Genomic DNA, 8,444 nt, shown 5'->3' on the forward strand with positions numbered 1-8,444 from the left:
GCGTGCTGATATAAAGACGGGAACACTGGAGGGCACAATTCAGATTTCAGGTGGGTGGAAGCTGAAGCAGAGTAATTGTAGAACGGGGCCCACCGGTGCCAACCGAGTATGGGAAAATAATCACGATTAGGATCAAATCTTTGTGCAGCAAAGAGAAACATTAATAAAGCTAGTGGGAGGGGAATCTACCGAGGGCATGTTAAGATAAGAGTGAAAATTTTCTTTTAACATTACTGACAACGTTGGCCATTGTAAAAGAGCTGAGTTAAAAAGAAGGATGAGAGATGTGCGAAACAGAAGCACGATTCTTGTACAAAAGGCACAGTTCTCTAGTGGACTGTATCAGACATTCTTAGTAGAGGAAGAACAAAATGAATGTAAATTTACAAATAATACTGAATCAAATTTAATGTGAGGTATCAGTTGATATTGAGAAGTTACTTAACGTGCTTAAAAATTAAGGCACGAAATAGAGGCAATAGAGAGGATGAATGAATGGAATAATTATGTGAAGGAACATAGTGTTAACGATGTTGGCTTCTTAGCTAATTCTGAGTGAAACATTCGTCCACACGTTTTCCAATGAATGTGAAATGCATTGTACTTCTCCACAAGAAGGATCTGTATCAAGTCCCTGATATCGCAGTGGATTCATTGTTATTAATGGTTGGAACAGGAATAGAGTTCATTTGAACTCCCATTTTGCTGCTGAGTGAGACAGCCAATCTATTTAAAACTATATTATGATTGAGTGGTCATAGTTGAGAGAGCTGATTAGGAACTACTTCAACATGGAAAATGAAGAACTCATTAGCTTCATTTGCTGCCAACAGGTCTTTTGAGCCTTCTAAACCAGCACTAAGTTGTCATGGTGATGGCAAAAGTTAATAGTGGGCTGGGTAAAAATTCTGACCCAACGCTCTCAAGCAGCTAACAAGGTTCCTCTGCCATAGAATTGAATCCACAGTTTGGGAACTTATATTAATACTATGCGATTAAAATGGAAGAAACTCCTTGGCTTTTCTGAAACCTTAGACCTTTTTTTTTTTTTTTTTTTCAGAGCTCTCATTTTTGAGTCTTTTGATTGCTTGAGTAATTTACTAAGATTTCTTTGGTGAGAACTGTGGCATGGCTCAGTCTTGGGAAAAAGCCATTTATTTTGGTGTTTCATCATGTCACAACAAAACAACAGCAAATCCATTTCCTTTACTTCTTTAAAAGCCGCGTGTGTTCTGCATTTAATATTCAAATAACACAAACCTGCTCAAGATTAAAATTTTTCCTTTCTTCTTTTTCCCTTCACTTTTTTTAAAGTGGAAATGTCATGAACAGAACTTTGATCTAATTTATGTGATATTAAACATTTTTATTTGCTTAATAGGATTCCATGCTCTTATGTTTGGCAAAGTGAGATATTAAGAAATTTTAATTTGTAATACACATATCCAGTAACAGGTACTATATTGTAAATGTGGTTTTATGCCTCACTGAAAATATTTCAAAAAGAGTGATTTTTCCTACACGATTACTAAAGTAAATGAGGCTAAAAAGGCTGAAGTAAAATCTCTCAGGATTTTCCCTAGAAGATGGACATTAGTGTTTATCTAAGAAAAATCAGGAAGATACATCCTCATATAAGCAATCTCACTATCCCATTATTTGGGATAAGCTTCAGGCCACTGCATAATTTCTGTGTCTACAAAATATTCATTTTATAGAAGCTTTTCATTGGATTTATGGTCCTTGACCTATCATATCACCAACACAATTGAAGGGGTCTTACAGCAAGTTTTTGCAAAAGCATTCTATTTGATGCCTGGCTTATTGTGGTATTAATGACAATAGGTTTTCAGCCCTTTTAGCCTCATTGAGTCATGATGGTGATGACAAAAGTTAAGAGTAAGTTTACTGTCATCAAGAAATCAACCAAAACCAAATGCTGGAAAGACTGCGGGGTGTGAGGAATACTTCTACATTGTTGGTAGCAGTGTGAACTGGTACAACCACTACGGAAATCAGGAGATTCCTCAAAAAATTAAAAACAGAAATTCTATTTGTCTTAGTGATTCCTCTTCTAGATATCTTCCACAAAGGATTAAAGACATCTTATGTATGCATATCTGTGTTTATATGAGCAAAGTTAATAATAGCTAAATCTTGGAAGCACTCTATATGTCTGTCAATGAATAAATAAAATGTGATATTTATACACAATGGAGTACACCTCTGCCATCAAGCAGGGCAACTTGCATCATTTGTAGGAAAATGAATGCACTTTACTTAACTATAATATTAAGTGAAGTAAGTCAGACATATAAATGTAAATATTAAATTGTTTTGTATATGTATTAAGTTGCTTAAAATATAATGGAGTTTCTCAATAGCCTATTCATTTTTAAATTTAAATGGTTGAATTTAAATGAAATGCAATTAAAAATTCAGTTTCTCCAGCCATATTTCAAGTGCTCAATATCAATATCTATGTTTGGTTAGTGACCAGAGTACAATACAGCACAGGTGTAAAATCCATGATATGACCAAATCCCAATATGATCCTGCCCTCCATAAACTCTGTAATGTCATACTTTACCATTTTCTCACTCTTTTATTATAATTCAATGATATAACTTCCTTATCTTCCTGGAACCAAGGATCATCCCCAGACTTTGGTATTAGATATTCTGTCTCTCTAGAGTGCTCTTTTCTCAGATAGCCTCTTAAATTGTATCGCTAATTACATTTTGCATATCTGTTCCCTTTTCAATGAGAGCTTCCTTGACAATTGCTACCTTCTCACTTTTTATCTTTATCTTCTTTATTTTTCTCATACTATGAATTTCTTCCTGTTACTCTTTATGGCCCTATAGTAGGATATAAAAGCTATTACAGCAAGGGCATATGCTCACTGAGGTATCATTAGGGCCTGGCAAATAGCACATGCTCAAATATTGGCTTGATATAATAGCTCCTCATTTTTAAAAGGTCCTATTGTGTTGGCTGCATGTGTGTGTGTGTTTGTGTGATGTACAGAGAGAGAGAAATGAATGGTATAGTTCTGCTTCTTTCTTTTGTTTTTAGTTTACTTTTTATTATGGTCATTCATTTATGAGCTACTTTTCCCTGCCCTAATTTTTGCTCTGAACCCTATTTGGTCATGCCAAACTCTAATTTTCATCAAAAGGCCAGTGGGTGAGAAATGCTTCCAGTTTAAATATGGGCTCAGCGAGTCAATAGGTATCCACACAAGTATTCTTATAAATTAGAGCTCTTGGCACAAACTACTTAGGACTAGAATTAAACAATGTATGGCCTACAAATAAGTTTCACCATATAAATGAAGAGAAATGATTTAAACAATTAATGATCCTTTATTTTTCCTGTTAGATAAAAATAAGTTATTCCCAAAATAGAGTTTGTCTAAGATCCTGTAATAGATAGTAATTATGCCTCATGCATATATGCATTTTAAAACTGTTTGCATAATGAATACTTGGCTCTAAAGGGATTATAAATTTAGGAAATTATATCAATAGTATTAAAATAAGGGCAAATCATCAATAGTTATATCAACAATTTACCAATCAAAAACTTAGATCATAGTCATAAATATTTATTATAAACACTAATGATTTAATATAAGGTGAAATTTAGTTATAGTAAAATATTCATAATTATAGAAGGAACAATCATCATTTTCAGATAGCACTCTGATTTTACTGTATCTCCTGTAATCTTTCTGATGCATTTCTATAGCTAATGCAGAAATGAATAAAAACTGTTTGAATGAATGAAACTAATCTTACAAATATATATCATCTTACAAGAAGTCTCCATGTGACAATACTGCTTGTGATGTTACAGAATTACTGCTCTCAGAGGTAACTTTCTCATTTGTGCATTTACTTAATAGTACCTGCAGTGATCCAGCAAGTTCTCAGCAGGATAATGTCTTCCTATGGCTACCATTGCCTTTGTTATTTCAGGATGGGTTTTTCTAATGCTTTCTAATTAAATCACTGTTTGAAGACTCTCAAGAGAGTCAGGTTGTAAAGCTGCTCATTTGTAGTGAAATCGAGCATATGGAATGTTTAATGTTGGACTTGGTATGCCTGGAATGCCTCACTATTTAAATTTAAGACAGTTAAATGTCATTTTTAACACAGCATACAAATAATAAGATTAAACAGAAAATTAAAATTTCATAGGTAATAGGTAATTTTCATTATGGTTCTTGGAATTAGCCAGTTGATTTCTCATGCACTTCTTCCCACATTTCTCTGCCTGGGAAGCTTCTGTTGTCCCTTCAGGACCTAAAGAAGTGCCAATTTCTTCCAGAAAGCCTTCTGCAATTTTCATAGGCTGTCACTTCTTACTCTAACATATCACAACTTTTGTCCAAAAACCAAATCAAATTTCCCCATACATTGAACCTAACCATCAAATTTGATTTGGTTCTTGTCCAATTTGGTTTGTGACCAGAATCATGGAAAGAAATGTCTGTGAACTGAAGCACCACTATATACATAATATATATGATATATAATACATACAGTATATAATACATATAAAAATAGACTTACAATGTATATAATATATATGTTTCTAGACATGTGTAATAAACTATTTCTAGCAGCTATAAAACCAGGAATCATTTTTTACTTTTTCTCTCTCTACTCTCCATTTTATCCTTGATAGCTGTAGAAGACAGAATGAAAGTTCTGTGAATGTGCACATGTTCTTTTCCTACCGCAATCTTTGCTACTAAGGATTTGGCCTTGGGCACACACTGTAACCCTTTGTGTTTCAAGTTCCTACGTAAAATGAGAGTTACAGAAGTAGTACTTAAAGAGGCTGTAGGGATTAAATGGTAGTAGGCACACAAAAATATAATTGATATGAGTTTTAATTCCTTCCTTACATTTTATTATTGCATATTATTATTTGAGTGTTGCGAAACTCTAGGTTAACTGTTAACATCATTCCCCATGGAGATAAGGAAACTGAGGTTGAGAGAAGATAAATAACTGTGAAAAGAGGATCAGGGATTAGAAACCCAGTATTCTTGATTCCACTCATGTTGGTTTCCAATATTGGTTTGCATGTTACTCTAGTTTCATATAATCAATATATGATGTTTTAAAATTTGAATTAATTTTGCATATCAAATAAATGAAACTTTGTATATATAATATATATATTCTGTTAAAGAATTGATAAGATATAACAGGGTCTGTTTTGTTTTTTCTGTTGTTCTTGCTGTTTTATTTGTTTGTGAGACTCAAGATTGAACCCAGGGCCTTCACAGTGACTTACATCCCCTGATATTTTATGTATTTTTGAAGTTTTTCTTTGTATTAGGACATGTTTCCTACACATAATAATTACATTCCTCACAGAAAGTTGGTGCATATACATGATTTTTTTATTTTCACATTGGGTCTTTTTAAAAATTCATTAAGTTTATTGGTACATTTTAGGTATACAATGTGATGTCATTCATTATTGGGAATTTGTACTTTTACATAACATATCTTGCTTCTTTTTTCCCTATTGCCTTGCCCTCCCTTCCACCCTTCCACTCCTCTGTATTTACAAAGACTTTGTTTCCATTTTTCTTTTTCTCACATTTGTTCTTTTCCCTTCCCTTCTCTCCCACTTCCCCCTTCCACTTTGAACCTTTTCTTCCTATTTCACATTATCTATTCTACGTTTTCATCCTTATTTACACTTTCAGTTTCTCCCACCAGAGAAATTATTTGGTATTTACCCATGTATGTCCTATTGATTTCACTTGAGTATTGTTTCAATGTGCATCCATTTAGCTTTAAATGTTTCTAGTTTCTCATTCTTTATGCCTGAGTAGTATTCCATTTTATATATTTTTTTAAAAAACACACATTTTCTTTATCCAGTCTCCAGTTGATGGGCAATAGGGCTGTTTCCAACTTTTAACTATTGCAGACTGTGCTGCTATAAACATGGGTGCACATACATCACTGTGGTATGTCTTTTAATTCTTTTTAGAAGATACCGAGTAGGGGAGTAGCTGGGTCAAATAGGACCTCTAGTACTAGTTTTTTGAGGTATCTCCAACATGATTTCTACAGTGGTTGTACTACCCTATACTCCCACCAAGAGTGGAGAAGCATACCATTTTCCCCACAGCCCCACCAGTGTTTGTTATTGGTTGATTTCTTGGTAGCAGCCATTCTTTCTCGGGTGAGGTGAAATCTCAGCTTTGTTTTCACTTGCATCTTTCTGATGATACTGATTTTTTTATTCTTGTATTTATTTTCTTTTGTACTTCTTCATCTGAGAAGTATCTATTCATTTCAGATGCCCATTTTTGGATTGGGTCTTGAAATTTGGGTATCTATTTTTTGAGTCCTTTTTGTATTCTAGATATTACTCCTCTGTCTAAGGGGTAGTGCACAAAAATTGTATTCCTCATTCTGTGAGTTGTCTCTTCGCTCTATTGGTGGTTTCTTTTGCTGTGCAGAAGCTTTTTAATTTGATATGATCCCATTTTTCACATTTTTTCTTTTTCATTATTTCTTTTCCCCTCCCCTTCCCATTTCCCCTTTAGCTATTTTCTTCCTATTCACACTATCAATTATACCATCCAAACCTTATTTACACTTTTAGATATTCATACCAGAGAAACTATTCAATATTTACTCGTGTGTCCTATTTGTTTCACTTAAAAGTATGGCCTCAATGTGCATCCATTTAGTTATAAATAGCTCTAGTTTCTCATTCTCTTATGGTTGAGTTGTGCTCCATTTTATAGAAAAACCACATCTACTTCATCTAGTCTCCAGTTGATGGGCATTTGGGTTGTTTCTTTTTTAGCTATTACAAATGACACAACTTCATTTTAAAGAGGCTTGGTTCTTGTCTTTTAAACATTTAGGTATTATATGATAGTAAACATAAGGAAAATGATTCCTGTCAGTTCTGATCCTCCCTCATTTTTCAGGTAATTGATATTATTAAAAACTTTGCATATAATTCTGGCGATATCATTATATATATTTTCTTTCTCAGTTTTAAAGAATCATCCTGTTCACATAGGTTTATATTGTTTTGGGTAGAATATCTCTTAAAGATGTCCATATCTTGATACCTGGAACCGGTGTATATGTTTGTTACTTTATAAGCAAACAGAATACATAGATGTGATGAAAGCCATGATTTCATGGTACATTGAGGTGGAGAACCTCAAAGGTGGTCAGAGAGGCATGGTGACTGTAGGAAGAAGGGGTTTAAAGGAATAGGGGAAGTAAAGGGGGTAGGGGAAAGGAAAGAGGAGAAAATAAAAAATATAAGAAAAGAAAAAAATGGAAACAAAGTCTCTGTAAATAGGGCAGGGTGGAAGGGGTGAAGGGAGGGCAGGGGAATGGGGAAAAATAAGAACCAAGATATGTCATGTAAAGGTACAAGCTCCTAATGATGAATGTCATTGTATTGTATACCTAAAATGTACCGATAAACTCAATAGGAAAAAAAAGAAAGAAAGTGGAATGGTGTTGCTGGCTTTGAAGATAAAGGAAAGGAACCATAAACCAAGAAATGTGGGAGGCCTTTAGAACCTCTAGACATTCTAGAAGCTGGAATACTCAAGGAAATGAATTCTCTTCTAGATCTCCAGAAAGGAATGTAACCTTAGCCACACTTGTATTTATTGCAGTGGGACTCTTCTCAATCATCTGACTGCCAGAACTGTGCAAGAATACATTTATGTCATGTGAAGACTATAAGCTTGTGTTTATTTGCTATAACAACAGAAAACTCACATAATACATACAACTTTTTTTCTTTTATTGTTTAAAGTAATTCCATATCAGTAAATAAAGAATTCAATCAGGCTTTTTCCTAATTTTTATTTATTTTACAGTTATAGAGTGTCTTATTTTATTACTAAACAATAATCACCATCTCTATGGACTAAATATCTGTGCATCCTTATAATTTATGTGTTGAAATTTAATCCTCAGTGTGATAGTATTTGAGACAAGGCCTTTGGGAACAATTAGGTTATAAGGGAAGAGTTCTAATGAATGGGATCAGTGTCCTTATAAAAAAGATCTCAGGGAGATCCCTGGTGCCTTCCACAGTGTGAGATTACAAGGAAATGACTGTCATCTATGAGCCAGAAAGCAGTTCTCACTGGACATTGAATGTGCCAGTGCCTTAATCTTGGGCTTCCCAGCTTCAAGAATCATCAGAAAGAAAACACTTGTGGCAAGCCATGTAGTTTACAGTATTTCATTACAGCAGCCAGAATGTGCTAAGATGACACTGAAAGTCAATGAAGTTTGCTTACTGCTGCAGCTGGCCTTCTGCTGCCTGCTGCCTGACTGCACTGACTTTCTACCTTGCCACCCTGCATCAGAACGCGCTGATTACGGACCGAAAACTGTTTATGAAATTATGATAGATTT

This window comes from Fukomys damarensis, unplaced genomic scaffold (assembly GCF_012274545.1).
Source record: "Fukomys damarensis isolate Sample0158 unplaced genomic scaffold, DMR_v1.0_HiC HiC_scaffold_4, whole genome shotgun sequence".
In the NCBI taxonomy this organism is placed as follows: domain Eukaryota; kingdom Metazoa; phylum Chordata; class Mammalia; order Rodentia; family Bathyergidae; genus Fukomys; species Fukomys damarensis.